The sequence below is a fragment of the Cygnus olor genome, chromosome 2 (assembly GCF_009769625.2).
Source record: "Cygnus olor isolate bCygOlo1 chromosome 2, bCygOlo1.pri.v2, whole genome shotgun sequence".
Taxonomy (NCBI): domain Eukaryota; kingdom Metazoa; phylum Chordata; class Aves; order Anseriformes; family Anatidae; genus Cygnus; species Cygnus olor.
Genome location: NC_049170.1, coordinates 19,110,356 through 19,134,276, shown reverse-complemented (window position 1 = coordinate 19,134,276; position 23,921 = coordinate 19,110,356). Strand labels below are relative to the sequence as shown.

At 41.8% G+C, this 23,921-nt stretch overlaps 1 long non-coding RNA gene across 1 annotated transcript in view; it reads left to right on the top strand.

Moving 5' to 3' along the window:
* Window positions 1–5,536: 5,536 nt before the first annotated feature.
* LOC121064568 overlaps window positions 5,537–23,921 on the top strand; it is a 35,715-nt gene continuing 17,330 nt past the window's right edge. The window contains exons 1-2 of the long non-coding RNA XR_005816553.1: window positions 5,537–5,568; window positions 21,795–21,892. This is a non-coding gene — a long non-coding RNA (uncharacterized LOC121064568). The remainder of the gene's footprint in view (window positions 5,569–21,794; window positions 21,893–23,921) is intronic.

The following is a 23,921-nucleotide window of genomic DNA, read 5'->3' as shown; positions in this document are numbered from 1 at the left end:
AGAGTTTGTGTGGTTCTCCAACCTACTCTTATTACTCTTCTCCTTGTAGTTGCATGTTACAAACTCCTACTGCTCAGCAGCAGAAGGGCTGACTTAGCTGGGAACAGAACCGAGGATATTTGGTTTGCCTTCCTGTTAATGCTGGTGTGTCACTGTTCATTTCCATTTTATTGAAATGTTATGACTTTCAGCATTTTAATGTAATTTCAGCGGATATAGTCCAGTACAGAGTTCAAACCTAAAACCTTTTTTTTTTTTTTCATTTGAGCTTTTATTTTCTAATATATTCTTCAGTTCAAAACCAGATGATTCCAAGGTCATCATGTTCTTGTAGCATCAGAAAACTAGTCTTCTTCTCCAATGCATAAAAAACATGCGACTAAATTAAACTGTAAAATGAATTGCTAGGAAGGGCAGAAAATGTCTTGTTCCACTTCAGTGCCAAAGTGGGCAGAGAAGTAAATCTTTGGGCTCAAAAATAAGGCAATACTTGGGATGGGGGAAGGCAAAAAGAAGCTTTCAGTTATTTGAGGGATCCAGAACAGATATTTGGGGTTGAAATTAAATATTTCGTTAAGGACTTTAGTTTGCCCAGAGAGGCTCTGAATGCTCCATCCCTGGAGCGAGGTGTTCAAGACCAGGTTGGATGAAGCCCTGAGCAACTTGATCTAGTGGGTGGCATCCCTGCCCATGGCAGGGGGGTTGGAACTGAATGATCTTTGAGGTCCCTTCCAACTCAAGCCATTCTATGGTTCTATGACTTTTTTTTTTTTTTTCCAGAAAAAGCAGAGAAAAATGTAAATTTGGGATTAGATTTGCAAGGGAGAGCCAGGACTCTGTTGCAAACACCCAAGCCAGAGGCATTGGTGATAGTGGTGATAAAGCTGGAGACAGTCCCCTGGCCCACCAGCTGGATGCTACACATGCCTCTCTGGGGGGCCCTTCCTTCACACACCCAGATCTGGGCTCTCACAGCAGACTTGATCTCACACTTTCCACCAGTTCACAGAGAATTTATAGCAACTCCATTGTTCAAGAAAAATCCTCCTTCATGTAGGTAGATTACCCATTCCCTGTCTTGTCCTGGGTGTCCTCAAGCAGCCAATTTTCATAGAAATTGTAGGAAATTGATTTTTCAAGACCTTTCTCTTGTTTTAAAACCTTGTTGAAATTGGCTGAGTACTGTCACATACTACTACTAAGCCCTATAAAAGTTTTAATATACATAAATGTTTGGTATGTATATTTTAATATTTTCTAAAAACAAAACAAAACAATTTTTCCCCCCTGCTGTGTATTCCCTGTTTTCAGGGAGGATTGTGTGCTGCAAGAGGGTGAGAATGTTGCCAAGATGAGGAAGTTTCTTGCAGTATTCCTTTCTTCCAAAATGCAGAAACTTCTGAAGGACAGTTTTTCTGCAGAGCTCCCTGCTCAGAGATCTGAATTAAATCCAGGAAAATATAAATAAATAAAGTCTAAAGCTCATCCCACAAGAAAAAAATGAAAACAAATGCATGCTATAGCCCCAGAAAATATAAAAGACTAAATTAATTCCTCATTGACGTGGATGCCAGGTCATGTTGCAAGGGGAATGAATTTGGCTCTGAACCTGAACTGCAAGCCTGCAGCCTCCCCAGAGGTTTGGGTTTGTTGCAGTGGCTCTGTGTTGCTGTGAATGCCGCTTTCTGGGAACTAAGCCTTCCTCCCCTAAGTAATTCTGTAGAATTGCAATACTGTATTTAATCAATTCAGGTATCTTAAAATATTTCCTTGCCCAGCAGGAACATCACTGCACAGACCCAGAGATCAAGCAAACGTGTACTTTGTCCCCATTCACAAAAGCCAGACATTCCTTCTTTAGGAGAACAAAAGGTAGGGAGCAGACAGAAGAAGGAAAATATGAAAATATTACATCAGACTTTTCATCCCTTTTGTAAGGTGATAAAACTTCAGGGAAGTTTGTTTTCCTGCTTATTTTTTAATACTCCCGATCTCTACTTGAATTTTGGAAAACAATAGTCTTAGACATAACAGTACCTTAGTGACCTCATGTTTGTCTCAGAAAGACAATAGAGCAATAAAATCAGTGAATGCAGAAGTTTTGTGGAGATCACATCAACAACAATTTTCTTCAATTTTCATGGTGCAATTGAGAATGAGAACTTTCTTATAAATGGGACATACTCAGCGAAGCACAACACATCGTCACAAGAATCCTGTCACAATACCAAATATTTAAAAAATGTAGATCTTCATCTCAAAATGGAGCAGCTCAAGCTGACTCAACACTTTGCTTTCTGCTTTCCACTTGTGAATAGCTGCATATCCGTATCTTGCTATTTGTTACGGTTACAGAAGCTGTAGATAACAGCTAACAAAATTATCAAATACTTAACCTTACGTGAAGACAATGTTGAAAAGGGATTCCTTTTGAAAAAATCCCACTGAACAGGGAAGGTGGTACTTTTAGCATCTCTAAGGCCCTTATTCTGCCCGTAGGAATGATTACTGCTGACTTGATTAGGAGTACCTGAAAGAACAATCCTTGTCTGCAGATGGCAATGCACTGTTTTAATGTAAGGTACTAATCCATGAGAATTTAGTTTTGCTTCTGCAAAGGACTTTATATGTACTTTCTTAAGGTCATCTTAAATTGATTAATCATGGGTTTGAATTAACCGTAAACAAGGTTTTCTTCAGTATAGCTCTGGTGTAAATAAGTTGTTGGAAGTACATGTTTACGAGGCTTTGAACATGCTTGTTAGTCCCACAGAGAGAGACTCTAGGGCCTGTACTAAACCTGAGGGACATCACTGGGATTTTCCTATAAAATGAGGTCATTTGCCCTGCACTCTGTAGGACTGGGACCTTCTGTCCCCCTGTGTGACAAGGCTTGGGAAGCATCCTGTGAGAGAGCAGGAGACCTTGACTCTGCTGATGCCAGTGAGAGCAGAAACCATGCAGCACCTCTCTGTATACCTAAACAGCATCCTAAATAGTGGGATCTCCTAAATAGCAGGATCTTGACAGCAGCATCTCTTCATGAGAGCACCGCACCCTCTGTGGCACATGGAGGGTGTATATATGGGTGCCTGCAGTGCAGCATCTTCTCTTCAGTCCCTCACAGCTTCCTTGACCCCTTTCTGGAAAAGAAATGGTAGACATTTGGTCTCAGCTGGACTGAGATCATTTCAGCTGTCTTTGAATGAAACCATCTGAAAAGTTTCTAAATAGAAAAAGATTTTTTTTCCTTTGGTTTATGCTAACAATATTGTTAATATTATAGAATCATTCAGGTTGGAAAAGACCTGTAAGAACATCTTGTTAACTGTACAAAATCACACTCTGCTGAGAAACTTACAGCCCAAGAGGCATCACAAGTAATGAAAACAAGAAAATCCTTAGCATTACTTTAAGAGAAAAATTCAAAGCTGGAAAAATGCAGTTAACTTTACGATCATAAAGTAAGCTACCACTACTGTAGCTGTTGTATTTTACACAAAGGCATGCAGTACATAAAGGTACATACTTTTATTTCTAGCACATGTAGTCAAATACCATCCAGCAATTCCTCTCACAAGTATCTTCAGTGGAGGGGCAATAATTTGCACTAATGCTTGGAAACCCAATCAGAATTCATTAATTTTGTAATTTAGCAAGGAATGGACAGCTTTAGCAAGAAAGAGTAAAACTCCACTGAAGTAACCTGACTAAAGTTTGGCTTCAGGACACCAGCATGAAATTGTATCGAACAACTTTTGCTACTAGTGCTTAGCAGAACAAAGCTTCAATAAATTAATGCACCATGACAACAAACACTCTTACTAAAAATGCACATTTTGTGCATTTGATTTTCAGGACTGTGCTCAGTTCATCATTTGAGGCAACGCTTGGCATCACTGCAACTGTCATACAGGCTGCTGAATCAGAGACACTGGCTCTGCATCCAGCACTGCTACAGGCCTTCTGCATGGTCTTGGACAGATTATTTCACCTCTCCAGGCTTCTGTTTCCCCTGCTGTCTCTTGCATGACTTATCTGTTTAGATCTGTAAATCTCCAAGACAGGCATTCTCACTCGATGTGTCTGGTGAGCAGAAAACCCAACTCCTGGTTCAGCTGCAGCCCCTGTGCATGGCTATAATACAAATAATAACACTCCCTCTTCCTGTGGGCAGAGATGCAGTGTATCACACTTAGCAAAACCAAAGGCTTTGTAATAGGATCTCCCTCTAAAGCATCTGCTCTAAAATCTCAGAGAGATGGGCAAACTGCCAATTTGTTATTTATTTAGATTAGCAAGTATGAAGTTTGGAAGATCATACATTAATGATGTTCTGTTGCAGCTCTAGGTCATGTTGAAGTGGGATTATTGTACTCCATCACTTTATTATACTCCATCACTTTTTTTTTTTTTTTCCTCCCAGCACTCTATGCAGACAAAGCAATCTGCTTCAGGATAAAAGGTCAAGTTCAGGCTGTCCGCTTTCCAGACAGAAGTGTCAGCTGCTTGGGAACACAAGGTGTAGAAAAGCAGAAACAGAAAGTGTGTTTCTAGCTGATTCCACCTTAAACATCACCTGTAACCTAAACCCACTGCCCTTTCAAAATAAACCCAGGCAAACTCGTGCCTTTGTAATCAGGCTTTTTAAGTCTCAAGCTTTCTCACTCTTACCTCTAAAATTTCTTAGATAAGCAAAAGTTAAAAAGATGGCAGCTGTAGAAGGAAGTACTCTGAGCTTGGGGAGCTCCTTGCGTGCCACCCGGCATCACAAGTCATTTATGTAAGTGGAAAAAAAGTGAGATGAATTTACTATATTCCATTCATACACTTTTTTGGGGGTCTGTTTTGAGACTCACAGTTATTTTTAAACACAGATGCAGTCGTATAAAGTTTCTGTCATGTCTTATCCTTACTTTCTAGAGGGACTACACAGCCAATTGCACCCAAGATTAGCTCCTTATTATTTTAGGGCTCCCTGCGCGTTCAGATTCTCGCAGGAGATATTTTCCACAGCTCGATCCGAGCATAAAAGCCTCGATTTCTCCAAGTGACGGTCCCACAGAAGAAAGCAGCAGTTTCCTCGCTGAGGGCTGCATCCTGACAGCCACCACCCGCCTTGGCAGGGGGCAGCACAGCCCCAGGGGCCGGGGCAGGGTCGGGGGTCCCTTAGGGCGCCCCCCCGCAGCAGGGGTGCCGAGCCAGCCGCCTTCCCCCCGCTACACACATGTAGGGCTGCGAAATAAAAAAGTGCTCCGCTGATGCAACCATGAGGATGCTTAATAAATATTTATAGCCCCTCACCGGGGAGGTGATTGGCAGCGCGGGGGCAATCCCTACCCAGCAGAGGCAGGCTGGGAGAGGAACCTGGGGGCTCTGGGCACCCGGGGGCTCCGTCCCTCGCTCCTCAGGTCTTTCGGTCCTTCTCCCTTCCCCGCAGCCCGGGGGCAGCCCCCGGCCGGGACGAGCGGCTCCCCCCGCGGGGCGGCGAGGGGAGGGCGCTGCCGCAGTGACTGCAGTCCCGGGGAGAGCTGCGGAGCCGCCCCGCCGCAGCCGGGCTGCCTGCAGGTGAAGTGAAAGTCGGTGGGGGGAAGGGGAGGAAGAGGAGGAGGAGGAGAAGGAGAAGGAGGAGGAGGAGGAGGAGGAGGAGGAGGAAGCACGCAGCCCGCCCTGCAGCCGACAGCTCCGCGCCGCTCCGCGCAGCCTCCGCCTCTCCGCAGCTCGCCGCGGGAGCGAGGGGTATCCCGAGTTTGCCCCCCTCGCCTTGGGGTGACCTTGGGCCGGCTGCCCCCTTCCCACCCTCCCACCTGCCCGGGGCCGGCCGTGAACTTGGGGAGGGCGGAGGGGGCTCCCCGTGGTCCCTGGGGAGCCGTGGGGGGCTCCGGCAGCCCGGGCGGGGAGGTCCCGTAGCGCAGCATCCTTCGGCTGGCCCGGCTGCCCCGTGCGGAGGAAACTTACCGGTACGTCCGACTTGCGAAGTTGGTGCTTTGTGAGCGCGGAGTACCGCAAAAATGACTTTTTTTTTTCCCCCAAAAAAATGTTTGCGGGAGGAGGGGTGTGTCGCGTGTATGGACTGATGTCGGAAGCTTCCCATCATAGAATTGCTGCGCTCTTTGGAGGGGGGATACAGAAAATGATGTAAGAGAGTGCGATGTCGGTGGGAAGCTTTCCCTTTGAGCCCTAGGGGCAGAAATCAGCGTCCCCAAAGAAGCGTCCCCAGGCCTGGAGCCGCCGCTCTGCCCGCAGGTACAGCGGGGGGATGCTCAGGGGTGTTTGGCGTGTGGCTCTGCCCTCAGGTAGGGTCTGCTCGCTGCCCAGGGCCAACTTTCTGCTGCTTCTGAAGTTAAAACTAGTGTTAACTTTAAGAATTTGGCTTCTTGGTGTTTGGCAAAGTTCAGCTGCATGCGATGCTGGTGGCTGTGGTGACGTAAGTTTCTCAGCATATTTAGACGTCGTGTTTAGTGCTTCGTTTCGTGCGCTGCTGTTGAAAATCGGTCGTTGTCATTCACTTTCATTTTTCTTGGACTTTCTGTGACGTGATAGTTTCAAAAGAATTGTTTGGAGCCCTGCAGATGAGCACTGCATACCGCCCGGGGAAATCGCCAGCTGCTCTCGGGTTGCTCAGGAGGGCTGTGTGGACGATAGCTGCTTCTTATCGTGACAGTGTGTTTAGACTCTTGGGCAAAATATTGCATAATGTCAAACATTAAAACTCCTTAAGTTTACCTCTTAATAAGCTGCCTTTCTGCAAGTTTGAACTGAAAATGAAAACCATGTTTATTTATTTATTTTTCTTCTGACCTTGTGAACTGTGTGAAGCAAAGTGCAGTGAGGATGCAGTGTATAGGAGTCTGTATCACCTGTCTCTAAGAATTAAAATTGTATACAGTGACCAATCTAGAAGATCTCTGACTAAATGTAACAACTCTTTTTTTTTTTTTTTTTTCCTTAGCTCTATGTTTATCGAGAAATTTAACCTAATCTCAAATTCCTCCTGTAGGCTTTGATAACACCCTAAGTAATGCATGCAGGAAGTCCTATGCACGTAGTTGGTCCTGGTGTTACGTACATTGAGCAGGGTGCAGTGCTAACAGAGCACAACTCCTGCAACCAGAGAACAGCTCTGACCCCTTATTGTACGGACCCGGAGCTCTGACTGACGTACATAGGCCCGAAGACTTTACATAATGTCATAGTTCAGGCTTGTGGGTTTTAGACAGCTTTTATCCACAGATCATTGCAAAATTGGAGGAGGTCGTCTAGCACTGAGTGCTCTTAATGCTACTGTGCCTGGAACTATACACAAAGGGGGTTTTGTTTGTTTGTTTTCTGCTCCTGTGCTGCAGATGAATTATTCTAAAACTGTTTTGAAAATTTACTCTAGTTTAGACTGGCTGTGTTTTCTAAAGCACTCAATGTACAACAATAAAACTGCCATTGAAGAAAACTACTGCATTTAGTTACTTTTTTTTTTTTCCACAGAAACTCTTCCCCCCATCCCAGAAAGCATTGCTTTTGTATTCAGTCATCTTTTTTCCTTTCCCGAAAACAAATAGATGTTCTGAATAGCTAACTGTTGTCTACCTATTTCTCTATTTGAAATAGCAATCTCCTGTTTATTGCTTTGTGATAAATTGCTGTGCTGTTAAGCTGTATGTGTAGCTTTTGGTTTAGACTATTGGAAAAGGTGGGAAAACTTTAGTTGCCTTATTCTGTTCCCTCCTTACCCCCCCCAATTCCTAAGGAAGCCACTACTTTGGAACAGCAGAATTGTTTCTTGAGAGAGTACATTCATCTCTCTTTATTGAAGGTTACAGCTTGGCAGTTCTCAAGTGTGGACACTTGTGTAATAGCTTCTGTCCGGGCGGTGGTTTTGCTGGGGCAAGGATGACGTCTAGGCTGCTGATGGTAATAGTTTGGATTTTGTAAGGTTGCCCTTAATTGAACAGCTCTCTTGTGTTTGACATTTGCCATGACCTCCAGCTGTAAGCAAAGGGAGACTGTTAATGATTTTGAAGTTCATCTTTCACTCAGTTGAAAATGAGGATGTTTAGTTCTAGTTCCTGTTCTAGCTCTCAGCCATGGCTGAATCTTCACTTTTTTTTTTTTTTTTTTTTTTTCTTTTTGGATATTCTATTGCATCCCTATGAGTCTTGACTTTTACACATGTATGGAAAAATTTAGCAATGTACTGAAAGCCTAAGTACTTACAGGCTGTTTTATAGATACAAAAGTCTTAAAGATAAGACTTGCTTATTTTTATAATTGCTATCTGGATTAACCAGAGTTTGCGGAGGACTATTAAAAGTTGCTACAAGCAGTGAAGAAAGCAAGGAGGAGAAAATAGACTATGGGTGGCAAACATGGCACTGAGAATGGACAGCACGGCGAAGCAAGAATCAGAGGACATGAAACAAGCTGAAGGGGGAGGCAACTGAAGTAAATGGAAAAGTAGGATGGAAGTAATGCTGGCAGGCAGGGAGAGAGGAAAAAACTGGGACTTTCTTGTTCAGTTTGACTCATCACTTCTATCAAATTGTGCTGAGTTAACAATCTGATGCAGGATGAGAGATTATTTTTTCTTACCTTTTCTTATGCTGGTCATTTGACATTATTGTGGTGGGTAGAAGCTCAAGCCTGTAGACAAGAACTGTGTTGCAAACCCAGCTTAGTTATCTTAGTCCAGTTCTGGTAACTGACTAATTCATTTTGTGCACTACCTCAGTCCTGGGCTCTTCTGCTAAAGTAGTCCATGTGGCTGGTTTGTCATGGTATCTCTGCATATTTGATCTCTGGCAATGATACTGAGCTTGTCGGCTCAAGCTTTCAAAGAGCCATTGGTGGTAACTGCTTTCCCTTGTAAATAGCCTGGCTGGAACATAAATTGCTGACCTGGTGGTGAAGGTCTTTCCAGTCCATTACAAATATGTGGGTCTTTGGGCCTCTTTCAAAACATCATTTTCCAGCAGGCATCATTGAGTCTTTCAGTCTGCAAAAAATAAATTGCTTTTGCTTGAATGTATTATACTGTGGTGCATAGGAGCATTCATGTGTCATACTAGAGATCCAAATCCTTCGGACTGAAAAAGAAGTGTTCACTACTCTTCCAGTGGAGACTCGCACAGATGCTTGACATTGTTTATCCGTAAGTCTACATGGCATTTGGTTTGTAGATATGGATTCACTGAAGATGTATGGAACTTTGTATACAGAGTTTATATATGTGAAACTGCTCCTATTATGTTTTCTTGACAGATGAATAGTAGTGTTTCTTCCATTTTTCACCTAACATAAGCTGGAATTGGCTACATTCTTGGATGCTTTGCTTCAGAATTCATTAAATATTGGAATGGTAGTTTTCCAAGCCAGCATGAAATGAATTTACTCCAAATGTATATAAAGATTCAAGGAAAATACTGAGATTTTCATTGCTAAGACTGAGGTATACTGCCTGATCTTGGGGGTAGTAATGTTATTTGTGCCAGGATTGTGTGCAATGTCAGGAGGAGAAACAGATTCCACGCTGTGGACAGAGTGGAATGGGACAGAGCAGTGTAAAGGTTTGCATGATGATAAAGGCTTGTGTTTTGAAGGGGATATTAAAATGATCTGTTATGCCTTTTACTGAAGCTTTCCCATGTAAGGGGAAGGGAAGAAACCCTCCTTTAAATCTCTTTTGAAAACTTCTTGGGAAATGCTTCACAGACCTATTGGAGTATCTAGGAATTGTTTGATACACTTTGTGCAATTTAATGGTAGGTCTGTAAAATATTGTGGGCCCTGAGTGTTTTTTTTTTTTTTTTTCCTTCATACACTGTAGCTTTTGTATTTGTAACCTTATAGTTTCTTTCCTTGTATCTCTTCCTTCCTCCCGTAGTACTCTTAATCTTTTTACTCTAGGCCCCAAACTGCCCCATTTTTAAAGTGCAATTTTTTATTAGTTTGCTTTTAATAGCATAGACTTAAACCCGTTTTCATCTATGCAGAGGAGAGAGGAGGAAATGCAGGGGAGCCTGTTACTCTTCTATGCTTCTTCTAGGAGCATGGAGAGACTTTAAATGGTTTCCCTCTAGAAGCAGTGATTTTGGCTGAGAAAGGGTTTGAGGTTGTAAGGGGCCTCTGGAGATCATCTGTTCAGATTTGCATCTGCTTGAGCAGGTTGCCCAGGACCATGTCCAGGTGGCTTTTGAGTACCTCCAAACTTCTGGTGTTTTGCATGTTGTAATGATGCTATATGCATCTCTGTGTTGCCCAAACTCTCACAAGTCACCATTTTTACTCTATGGCTTGCCTACCTGTTCCTTACCTCTCATCTTTCATTCAGTTTTCTTGTGATCTGTCCCCCCAAAGAGGGGTACAATGCTTATTGTTCTCATGCTCATTTCTCTTTACAAGGACAGGGCAGGAAGCCCCTGCAGTGCCAGGTTGCATGGTGAGAAGTGTGAGATGTCAAGGCTCTCCTCTCTGTAAAAGAGTAGCAAGAAAGAGCTGCAGCAAGCAGGTGTGGGTTCCAGGAGCTTGTACATGCAATCTCTTTTGTTGTTGTTGCATTTTGGGATGTGATGCCACAAGCAAATGAAGCACTGCTCTCTTAGTGTGCATTTGCCCTACTGGCTATAGGACGCCTTAACTCTGGAAGAATGTAACTTAGTTTTGTCTGATTTAGGGGTTCTGGACAACATACATCTCAACATACGTGTATCCCTCCTTCTCCTTTTCTCTGCAGGTGTAATGTTAGGGTAGTCCCAGATCATGCTTTTGTGTGCTCCCTCTCTCTTCTCATGTCTGGATGTGCAGCTCACACAGAACTCTCTCTAGGTGGAATCCCAAGTCTCAGAGGAGACCTGCTGGGGAATGAACAAGTATTTACTTATTTGCAATCTGTGATGTGTTCATAGAATTTCAGAAAACACTTCAGGTTGTGAAATTAGTTACTGCATGACTAACGCTGCCATTTAATTCTGTACTTACCTTGAAATTCATTGAAACTGTATTGCTTACATGAGAAGTCCTGCTGAGTAACTCAAGTGTAACGTACAATGTAACATGCAGGATTGCTTATAATTAGACATTTACTAATTGTTTTAGAATTGAAATGTATAGATTTTTTTACATAGGAAGGTTATTCAAAATGAAATGTAGCAGTGTCATCTTTTTCTCATCGTTGACATATTATTCACTGATTTAAGAACTTTTCTTGCACTAGCAGATAAAATAATAGAAGCAGTTATTCTGCAGAAGTAGAACCTTCTATGAACTTGTTGGAGTCAGCTTTACGTTGATGTTGGATATTGGGATGGCAATGGGAAAGAAAAACTACGGGATTCTCTTGGGGCCAGATAAAACAGACCATGCACTGTCAAGACAGTTAAGATTGAGTAATGCTTTAGTAAAGATGAGTCCTTCCTTGGAAACTGCATTCTGTCTGGCAAGAGTCTGAATTCTGCAATTAGGAAATATTTTCTATCCTTTATTGCTATGGCTATATATGGAGGTTGCTTGGAAATGTTTGCTGGAGAAAGTTTTTGGAATTACCCATCTTCACTTTGAAATCCGTAAGGATGGATTATATATGTTCGTTACGTAGTCATAGGGTATGCAATTAAGACTCTGGCTGAATATTTACTACGCATCTGGTGAGCAAATGCTTTCTGCCGTAACTTTTATTCTAATAAACAATGCTTCAGTATGGATAATCCTGTTCTAACATTAATTGGAACATAGAGCTAATACTTCTTACACATCTTCAATTTAAAGACTGGTGATGTAGTTTTAGTAGGCTACTGCAGTATCAGCAAAGCAAAATTGGAGAGAAGTGTGGAGTCACATATTATAAGCATGAATACAGGATTTTTGTACTTTGTCCAGTCACATTTCTAACAGTCTCATACGTGGTGATATAGTCATTATAAATACTTTAATTGGCTAAGAGCTTGCCAGCTTGCATTTGCCAACTCTGCTGAAATCCTGGCCAAACTTTTCAAGAGTAATCTGCAGTTGGCTGAGAACAGCGGATATAAATAGATGATATGGTGCTGAATTACAATTGATTATTGAAATTCAGCTAGTATGTAATAGATAGCCATAAAAAGGCATCATTGTTTCCCTAATATGGGGCTTGAAATGAATGCAGTCTTTTTTTATTTAGCAAAGTTAATGTTTATCACAAAATCATAAAATCTAGCCTGTATTTTTGTGATTCTTTGCAAACAAAAATCTTTTTCTGTTCTTAATAAGAAAAGAGTTGTGGTCTATTATCTGGTTGATTTCCAGTAGGAACAGTTCATTATTTTATTTGGTGCTAGGCAAAATCTGGATGAAGACAAAGTGTATTTTATATAAAAATTAGTTTGAAGCATTTTGCTTCAGAAATCATACTGGAAAACAACAGTATCCAGCTGATGCTTTTGTCATAATTGTTTGCATTACCTCCTCCCAGTAATAAAGAATATTTGGGGCCAAATTGGAACTTAAAAAAAAGGGGGAGTGGGTAAACAAAATTAAAATACAAAGTCTTATCTGTGGAATCAGTTTTTACTAATCTGTACTTAATTCCATAACAGACTTTTTCAGAGGCTAACATAACATGCCATGCAGTCGGACCTTGATATTTTGTATCATAAGGGCTCAGGAGGTAAACCAGACTGGAAGGGACCTCAGGAGTCCCCATCACAACCTCCTGCTCACGGCAGGGGCAGTGAGGTCAGACCAGGTTGCTCAGGGCTTGATTTGGTTGGTTTCTGAAAACCTTCAAGGATGGAGCCTGCACAGCCCCCCAGGGCAACCTGTGCTGCTGTTTCACTCTGCTTACAGTGGAAAAAGCTTGCTGGGTTTCTCCAACCTGTGTGATTGTTTTGTGCTTTTGTGTTTGATCTTGCCTTTGCTGTTTGTCACCTAACAGGACGGTTTGCAATTTGATTTCAGGAGAAGAGAGCCACATCCCTAACTTGGCTATTTCACTGAAGTGCTTGGGATGTCCCCTTTGTACGTAAGGGAAATTCAGGGCCTCAGAGACAAGCTAAAATGCCGCTTCCTGGCACAGGAGGTGAAGCGTGGGGTTGTGTTTGATATCCTGTCACCAGGGTGCTGAGACACGTGGGGCAGTGCCAAGCAATGGGTGTGCAAGAAGTCCAAAGTCTAGCATTTGCGAAGTGTTATGGGAGACTGAGACCAGGACTTAGTCCTGAAGCTTTGTTGCTGTGTGTTGTGCAGCTGGAAAAGCCAACATTTAGTTGCTGAATTACTTCTGCTCCTTCAAAACATGGGACCTGAATACAAGCAGTACAGGTCATTTTAGGTGAAAGACGAACAGGTTACATGGAAGCACTTTCAGTAGTTTTAAGTTAACTTGTATGTGGCTGCCCTCAAACTAGCAGTTCATCTATAGTAGGTGTCATGGGAGTGGTGACTTAAGGAATTACTACTCTTCAGCTCCTAGTTGGCACTGCGGGTTTGTACAGCACAATTTGTGGTGAAGATGCCTGCCATTTCTTCTCAGAAAGAGCACTCAGGCATTGGAATGGGTTGCCCAGGGAAGTGGTGGAGTCACCATCCCTGGAGATGTTCAAGGAAAGGTTGGACATGGTCTTGTGGGTGATATTGGTGGTAGGGTGATGGTTGGGCCAGATGATCTCAGAGGTCTTTTCCAACCTTAATGATTCTATGATTGTTGAGTTCACTTGGCTTGAAAGTGGGAAAGAGCAGATCCTCAGCTTAGGTGGATTTAAACCCATGTCTTCTGCACCCTCATATCCTAACTGCTAAGCTGCAGAGGGCTGTTTATGTGTCTGTTTCAATAAACTCTGGAGCTGGAAGAAGAAACTTCAAAATTCAGGGGGGCAGAAAAGCAGAGCCATTTCTTAGTTTGATAGCATCGGGCTGAGGAGTATGTGTCACTCAACTCAAGTTTGGTCTCTAGATGCATGGTTTCTCTGGCTTTACCTGTGTTACTATGAAGTTTCTCACTGCTGCCATTTGTGCTAATGGTATTAAAAATGAATACATTAGCTGTCAGCATGCTAATAAGCATCATTAACTATCCTCGAGCAGGTAAATGACACAGCTGTTGAAAAGCCAGGGGTTGCACACTGCCTCGTGTCTGAGCTCCTCGTTCAGGTCTAAGGGATGGAGCTCAGTGAAGGGAAATGTTAGGGCAAAAACTTGGAAACAGATGAGTCAAGGTGTGAGATTCTTCCTTTAGATGTTTGTTTATTGTTACCAGAACACCAGCACGCACCGGAATTGCTTGTCTGTGGTTGCATTGTTTGAGTGGTCTAGCAACCCATGGCAGCTTAATAGTTTCTCATGTTTTAGTTGATATTGTTGAAATTGCACTATGACATCTAAAAGCTTCTAAGTGATGCAGCGAAGAACATGATAATTCTATTTTAACTTTGTTTTAGTTTAAAAAGTCTCTTCCCTACACACAGGAAGTTTCTTTTGTGTCTACCTGACATGGTTGCTGTGCCATTCTTGGTTACTTGTAGGTGCAGATTTCCTGAGAGTTAACTTCTTTATTATTTTTACCAATTCCAAGGTGCTGTCTTGTTTATGCTAAATGTTTAAAAAGCAGATTTGCAACCAAGTGTCTCCATGGTTAGACATTAAGTTCCTGTTACTTACTGTACTTCTGTAATTTCATAATGCTTGTAACCAGTTCTTTTATGGGATCCTCTTTACAGTCTCTGGCACAGAGCTGGTCTCTGGCTTGCACAATAGAGACCAGACCTCCGAATGCTTTATATCATTCACAAAAAATTAGGCCATTCACTAGCATTCAGCGCAGCAACAAATTGTTTTATTTTATTTTATTTATTTTTTTTTTTTTTGCCTGCGAAGGAGCAAATCCCACTCACATTTGCGGGCAGATTTAGAAGAGAAGCGGCAGATGGAAAAGAAGCTGGGGCATGAGATGCGCGGCCCAGGGAGGAGTTCAGCATCCGCTGCTGGGGATTTGTGCCTGAGGGATGCGAGTGGCTGAGGCTGCTGCTGCTGCTCCTCTGCAGCCACCGGAGGGAGCTCGGCGCTGGGGCGAGGTGGCTTGGGGGGGACCAGGGGAGATTTGGGGGGAGCCGGGTGGGAGCCCCCTTCCCCTGCAGCTCCCCTCACCCGCCTGTTCTTGGCTCAGCCTGCGCACAGAAGACAGGATTTGTCCTTTGCAGAACATCTGTGGCTTAGCTCTTATTTGCAGCGCCTTGTTTCTCGGGGCGCTGGGATCAATGCTGTTTTATGCATCCACCAGCTTGAAAGGTTACACGAGGCATTGTGTGCCGGGCCAGAACAAGAGCCTCTTTCTTACGCCAGCATGTAGCAGATTTCTGGAGTCGCTGGCAACTTCTAATGAATGAGAAAATTTTACTTTTTCTTACTAGCTTTATTTTTATGGTTGACATTTTAAAAATTCTGAACAAATATCTGTAAAGGGCACTGAATAAGCTGAAGATTATTAAGTTACAAAGATACGAAGTAGAGTGGTGTAAATATTTAAAACACTAGTCTCATTTATCCTTTCTCTTCTCTAGTAGATTATGCCAGTCAGATGATCCTGAATGGAAGAAAGTTTTCATACACTGTTCCCCCCCACCCCAGAAAAGGGAACCCCAGTTCTACTGCTTGTTTAACTTTTTGTTTTGCTTTCTTCTGCAACAGGAGTTCAGTCACGTTACTCCTTTATTCTGAAGAATTTTAAAGAATAGCAGAGACTAAACCATGCAAGTTTATTAAGCTTCATAGCTTATCAAATTGTTGAAAACAGTGCTTTTTTTTGACCAGATTTCTGATTTCAAGGCACCACAGATAAATGCAGACATTCTTGTGCACAGAAGCTAATGTACCACTTGTGTGTGAGTGTGACTTGAGCATCTGCCTGCGGCATTGGGCCCCTCGGCTTATGCCTGAAGAGATGTCAAGTGTGCAGAGGTGTGCAAGGAACAGCATATGGATGCCTTCACATATCCAAAAATTAAGTTGTTCTGCTTTACTCTTCCATTTGGAGGAATTCATTTCAAGCAGAAAGTATGCTCAGAGCTACTTCTGTTTCCAAAAGCACGCATCATTGCTGAAGAGGCTTGGAAGGATTTCAGATCTGATTGTGCTTTTGCATTAAATAGATGACTTCTGGTGTTTCTGTTTCTCTGCCTTTCCTCTACTGCTGCTGTGTGTTTCTAGATTTCCCCACATCATTACTGCTGTTTGTCCCAGGAAAAGCCCTCGAGTGGTTGCTTTCCTGCATGGGTGGGTTAAGGCACACTCTGCATCTTCTGTGGCACCACCTCTGTCTGGCTGGGGGACGGGAGGGGAAGTGGGCTCTTCCCAGTTTACAATGTGCTATTTAGTTCAATTAGTTAAATTTTACATACCTTAATGTGGTGTAACTCCTCCCTCATGGAGTCCCCTTCTCTGACCTGCCTCTGGTGTGTGCACTGGCAGACTTCGGTATCATTTGCCCCTTGTGCAAGTTCTCGTGCTTCAGGGAAGTGGAGGAAAATAAGTGTTTTATTTCCTTTTTTTGTCCTGCTCATTGTGGTGGTGGGGATAAATCTTCTCTAGGTCCCAAATATTAAAAGCCTGCAGCAGGCCCAAACCCAAATCCCATCCCATTGCTGGGAAGAGAAGGGCAGGAGGTGATGGCTGGGGTGCGTAGGGGTTCGGTGGGTGTGCTGGGACTCTGCCTCCCTCCTGCCTGCTGTGGTCCAACCTCTGCCTTCCCTGGCTCTGCCTGGAGGATGGCATGCAGCCTTCTGGGAGCCTTCAACTGTGTCCTAAAACTATGTGTGAACTGATGGGACAGGAGAGTGAAAAGCAAAACATGTAAAAGTATCGCTGAGCCAAAGAAAAGCAGGGTGGCTCGTGTCTTCTGAGGTGCATGAAGAAGCTTTAACATTTAGAATTTAATTTAATTTGATCATTTCTTTATTTTACTGTTGTTTTTCTGACTTGTGTTAGAAAAGCAACATGATGAGAGGAAGCTGACTTCTGCTTTTTTTTTTTTAAACACAATTCAGAAATCTGTTAATATTTTCAATGAGGAAGTCCTAATAGTTCTAAAATAAGTATATTTCAATTATCCTTTTGTGTTTTCTTGATATACCAAAATGCCGGCATCTCAGGCACACTTTAGTTTCCCACTTTGCCTATTTGAAATGAAACTTCTGTCCCCTATGCATATTGTTGTTGACCACATCAAGAAGTTATATGATCTAAGAACCTATGTCATTGTTAGGATCTCTTGTTTCCTACCAAAGGACTGGAGTGTCAGTTGGGCAGGAGAAGCAGTATTAAAAATAGCTTGATAAATATTCGAGGGTAAAAGTTTCTGGATTCCATATGAACTTGAAGGTGAATATTTTAGACGGGAATCAGATACACAGTGAGAGTAATAAAAATATGTGTATTATAAATTGAAAATGTGGCAATGTGTATTTTCCATATGAATAGTTTAATTTAGAAAATGACAGTGGAGATTCAGAATGCAGAATTTAACACAGTCTTACTGTGAGGCTTATTGTCTTTGTAGTCTTGAAGCTCCAGCACAAGGAGCCACATAATATGAGAATTTTACTTGAAGAAGAAATATTTTTCTCTAATGGAGAAATCTTCAAATATAAATCATGTATTCAGTGAATGTCCCAAACCATCAGAACATGAAAAGGATCTAAATTGATATTCTGAGAAACAGTAGCCTTCCAGATCAAACTCCTTTTTCATAGGTAAAGAGATAAATTATGACTTTTTTTTTTTTTAATATTTGGGATTTGTGATAGTCAGTGTTCATCACATAGAAGGATGTATGCACAGGGTCAATTAATAACACACATCTGCGATTGTCATCTGTAGTTTCACTTTAAATGTTAGGAGAGTTGTCATTTAGCCAGTCTGGGATTAAATTAAATCTATGAATTAATTTAAAAAAAAATGCTAGAAGAACTGCAGACTGCAGATAAGGTTGGGACCACAACATTCTACTGCGATGTAGTGTATGGGAAAGCTGGGCTACTTCAGTAAATGCAATTGAGACTTTATGTAGTATTGTGTTCCCTGAAAACTTACGAGGAATGCAAGTGAAGTGTGACACAGAGTTTTGCATGAGGGCTTCACCAGAAGAACTTTCAAACCCAGCAGAGGCATTCTGAACCACTGAGGGTGGTGCTTGGGTTGTAGCCATGGTGTTTTGTTTGGTTGTTTTTTTTTTTTTTGTTGTTGTTATTCAGAACCACTTATTTTAAATACTGCTTGATAAGAAAGTCTCCAAATCAGGGCAATAAGCATTGGTGGCCATCCTCATAATCCCTCATTCTGACATTTTATTATTACACTTTTTTCCTTTAATTTCAGAAGTGCTGTCTCAGCCAAGAAAGGAGTCTGTGATAGTTTATAAACAGAACCGATATATATGTCTGTGTATATGTACTCATCTGTGTATGTGTATATATATACATGTATATGGAACTATGTGATTACACACATATTTGTATTACAATACAAAGTGAAATCATGATGACCATTATCTACAAAATTCTTTCGGATTAAGAGTATTACTTGCTTGAAGAGCACAGCTGTCAAATGTAAAGAACAAATATTTTGAAGGGACAGGAACTTTTTTAGGAACTAGGTTAACCATAGTGAGGCTCTAAAAGAATTAAACCAATTGCTCAATCTACGTCAGTTTCCTCATATAGCTTCCCTTGAGAGTTTGCTGCCTGCAGCACCTTCCCAGCCCAAAATTAACCTTTTTTTCCTTGTTGTGGGAAGCACAGGATCTTGGTGAAGTCACCTGGGAGGAAGTCAAGGTCCCAAAAGTCACCTAGCTGAAGTTTGCGTGCTGCTCAACCTCCTGACACATGAGGCTGCAGGCTCCCGTGCAAATCCTGCAGCAGGAAGGCAAATAGATGGTTCACCTCACGTAATGCACAATGTCTCTGCTTTAAAGTTGAAACTGAGTTCATGTTTATTCCTTTCAATGTTTCATATTTAAAAATGAAGAGTAATCATCTGTAGTGGCACACTAAGTAAACTGCTTTTTTTCCTCTTCAGAAATGCTTTTCCCCTGGAGTACTCAGTGGCAACAGGGGTAAAAAGCAGCCTCTGTGGTTGTGTTCAGAGAATATGATTTCTTTCCCGGCCTTGCTCTTTCAATGAACTTTTATCTTGCTAAAATGAATATTTTACGATTAAGAACACTTGGTCACATCTGGTACTTCTCGAAAATGCATGCTTTTCCAAGAATAGCATGCAAACATGAAATCAGAATCACAAGCAGATGTTTGCTAATATGGCCATAGATAACCTTTCAGCTTCATGCTTAATTTTCATAAATAACCATCTGTAAGGAATGCAGATTAATGGAGAACAGAGATAATCTCTGTCAGTGTTAATATGGTAACTTTACTGTATTGCTGATATTGCACTTGTTACTATAAAATTGCATTTCCTTATTGTATAAAATTGTCAGTTGCTATTTTCAGAAAAGTGACACTTCCTTCTTTTCCATTTTGTCATAATATTTTCTTTTTTTTTTTTTTTTTTTTTTTTTTTTTTTAGGACACAAGGTGAATACCTGGGTCAACAAGACTGCTAATTATGGCTTAATTCATTAACAAACACTATTGTCCCTTCCCCCCATCCATAGTTGATTAGTCAGGGTGCAGTGGAATAGAGCAAATCCCTCACTTTTCTCCTCCTTTGCCTTTGTATATTCAGTGAGCTCGGTGTGGCTCTTGCAATAGGGCTGGTGTAAGTGGGGTATTGGTTCACTTGAGTGCTGGCCTCGAATAAGCACATTTAAGATAACCTTAAAAAACAAACAAACAAAAACCCTCCTGCTTGAGCTGGGCAGGTGGAGAGGGGAAAGATGGGCTAAGCACCAAAACAGGTTCAAGCAAGAAAATAACAAACCCATAGGAAGTATTCAGTTAGTTAGTTTAGAAACTTCCAGGCATGTCACTTGGTGAAAATATTGACATTCCTCAGAAATAGAAATGTGCATGGGCAGAAAATCTATATCTCAACATCCAAATTTGTAGATGATGTAGAAACTGTTTGGGAAAATAGTACAGCACTGAGAATTCATTAGAGCTTTGCTCACATTATAGTTGAAATACCTTCAAAGAGAAGCTAACAATTAAAAGAAGTTCAGAAGCAGAATAGCCTTGCAGGCATTAGGAGAAGGGTGGGTAGAGGTTTACGTGTTAATAAAATATCCCAGCTAGGATATTATTTTACATCCCCTGTTCTTTAGTTTGCTCCCTTGGTAATTTACAAATGGAGAATAAAATTTACAATTATAGCTGATTAGATATTATGAGTTCTCAACAAAGCATGTTTATGTTCTTCATGCAATTATTACAGAGTTGCTGGGCACAACTCCGTGGTTGAATTTGAGTTATCTTTTGTGTTCAAGCAATTCAGTCTCTTCTGTATCGCATGAGAAGAACACAGTTCATTCTTCAAACTGTAGTAATCTTTGGATAAAGAATATTTTATATGATTTATTTATTTATTTATTTTTAATCAGTAAGTCTCTCTGAAACTTGTAGTGGAAAATTAACCTAATTTCTTAAAGTATGGCCTATACAAAGGATTTTGATTTTGTCAGTTGTGATTATGTGGACTGCATTCAGGTTTAAATAAGCAATGTTGCCATTCTCAATTTGGAAGAAATAAAACCAGCAACCCTCTCTGGCTGCTATTCCTCCTCCTGGCTCGCTGACCTGTGTGCCTTCAAGGACATCGGCACTGTGAATTCCAAATATGAGCCTGTGGTTTTGGTTAATGGATTGTCTGGGCTTGTTCTGAGCAATGCCACTTGTGTGTCCTGGCATGGGTGTTGGGCAATGCAGATACGTCCTCCCACTGCTGCTCCATCTTGCTGGGAAATGGAAGCAAGGAGGCTCTGGGGTTCTGCCTTTTGCTTCCTCTTTGGATAGTTGGAGTCTCGCTAATGCAGCCAGTGGTTTTCTGATGTGGCTACCTCAGAAATGGTGAATCCCCACTGTTAAGCAATGTTCTTAAAAAATGTTTGTGTTTTAAAGTTTTGAGAGAAAATACACTGTGATTATCAACCTGCAAAACTTGGCGTAAATATGGCGTATGGGAAATGTCACTTAACCACTGCTAGATATGAGTTAAAGGGCAAATTGCATAATTATAACTGAGACTTTGGTAGATTTGGATTGTTTGGTGCACTCTTGAAAATGCTTATTTTTTCAAGGTACCATCACCATGAACCTAACTTTCATTAATTACACAATGAATTGTTCAACTCATACTGTTACCAAAATTTTCAGTCATTAGGCAGTATTTGTTCTGGCCTTTTGCTTTTAGATATAATGTCTTATTTGAAACAGCTAGAAGTAACTTGCAAATGGATGAAGCTTGGAAATGGATATTGGTAAAACAAAGCTGAAAAATACTATTGCAAATGCCAAAAGTTCACTGTTTCTTCAGGCATATGTTAACTCAGCCTTGTGGCCAAACACTGGGACAGCTGACGCTATAAAAGTCTGACCGTCTGTTTGCTAACAGCTGTTGCAGGACATCACTCTGGGGTTAGAAATGTTTGGTTTTGAGACTCTCACAGTATTTTCTGGTGTGTATAGTTTCTAAATTACTTATACTTCCAGCTTTAATTGCATTTTAACAAACAGTTTTTTGGTTAGTCAACCTTGATGATGTGTTGCGTGCAGCATTTAAAGCTGAGGCAATGCCACAGCTGCCTGGAAGGACACATCTGCTGGTTTCGAAAGGGGCTTTAGCACTTTGGCTCTCAAATCCCTTTTTTTTTTTTCCTGTTTTAGGTTTCCTGAAGCCGCAGTGCTGCGATGCCCCGGCATGCTTCATGGCAGAGGTCCCCGGCCACCCCGCTGGAGCGTGGCGCTCCCCTGTAGGGAGCTGGGTAAGTGTGACACCTCGTCCTTGGTATGGATATGTCTCTTGTGTTTGCACAGGTCTTCCTGGGAGATGGGGCAGACCCGGTAATGTGGACTGCTTTCATCAGCCTCTTTCTGTGCATTTTACTGTGCTCTCTTGGCTTAGAGTACATTGGGAAAAGATCTACTGGCTGAAGATGGTTTCACATTCATTTACATTTATTTCTAATGTGCTTGAGCAGTATTCCTCTGGAGAGGTGGCTTTGGGTTGGATGAATTGGTAGGAGCTGGAGATGTTCACTAGGATGGTGAGCTGCCCCCTCCTCAAGGCATTTTTTAATACAAAAGAAAAGCACCGGGGTAGGTAAGGTAGTGTAGAGGAGGTCCAACTGGAATGTCCTCTTGCTCCCTTCTCTTAAAAACAACATTTTTCCAGAAAATAATTGTCTTCTCTGCCATGAACAATGTTGATTTCCTTCACACATCCTGAGTACCATCACATCTGCCATGTGTTCCTAAAATTTCTGAGGTAATGCTACCTTTCTTGGAATAATTCCTCTTTGTGCAATATACTAGTTGAATCATTTTCCTTTTGCAAAATAAAGGTGTAGTGGGTACCTGGAACCTCCTGTTTGACCCTGTAAGAAAGGTATTTGTCCATATTCAGTGCTTGAATTGTAATTGGGCCATTCTTTGTGGTTTTATGCATAGATCAGCACGTTTGCTAGGGAGCCTTGCTGAGCCATAGCAAACATTGCTTATGATTCTTGTCTTTGTGAATAAATCTAGATATTTATGTCAGTGGTTGTTGGTTTATGGATAGTTACCATCTGTTAGACAGAGCTGTTGACTTCTGGATCCTTCTGCTCTCCCTAGTGAGAAGCCCCCGTGGGTCTGTGGGGAATCTTTAGGAATTTATCTGTCTGGGCTAAATGTCAGAGGGGAGGACAGCTAAAGTGCCAATTGGTATCTGATGGCTTGCTTTAGTTGTATGTATGGGCAGGAAAGAGATGCATATCTGAATCAAAGAAATACTGTCTCTTATTTTTATAGAGCTAAGAACAGTCCAGCTGCACTTGGTAGCCTGGGGCCTGAATATGTCAGACTGAGCTGAGAAGAAATTATCCTGATTTATGTAGATAACACAGGCTGATGCTGGGATGGTTCTTCAGACCTTTGGTTTAGGAAACTTTCAGATTACTAATGGACTGTTGCCCTTCAGATTTAATTTAGACTCTGACAAGAATGCGTTTTGATTCTTTGAATTCTCTCAGGCCAAATACTTGCATTTTCGGTCTACTACTGTACTTGCTTTAGTAAGTATCAGCTCAATTATGCAGTGATTGACAACCATTGTCAGTGTCTGACATAATGGGGAAAAATGCTGCTGATGTTGAAAAATAATCTCATTCTTAGGAAATGACCCTCCAAAGTCATGCTGTTAACCAGTTGTTGTCCCTTCTTTTTCTGTCTTCTCAGTAACAGTCATTTTAACTTCTGATCGTGTCCTATCCAGTGGAATGTGTTCAGGACCAGGGTATCTCTCTGTGTCCCAGGAGGGACTGCACTTCTACTTGCCTCTAAGCAGTGCAGTGGCAGCAACCGCTGTTCTTCTCACCTTCAGGCCTCACTACAGAGTTACCTTGTCACCGGGATTTTAAGGCCAAACCACTGCTGTTCGCTCAGGTGTTTGAAGCTGTTTCTGTTCATCGTGCTTTGCATTCATTAAATTGTCTGCATATAGATAGGGTTTAAATTCACCGTACTGGTATGACTGCAGTTCTGAGGCCAGGATCTCAGTCTGTGCCAGACACCTTCTTTGATCCAAAGTGCAACAATTCTTTTTAGTACGCTTAGGACTTGCAAGTGGCCTGCTATTTAGGGGGTTGCTATTAACTCAAGCTGGGAGACAGAAAAACTTTGAAGTGGTGTCTCTCCCTTTAAATCTGGTCAGTGTCACTCCAACCTTGAATATGTTTTTTAAAATACAACTTTTTCAGAGATTAAAAAAAAATAAAATCTGCCTTATTGTAGTTTTTCATGGTGCTTTTAAGT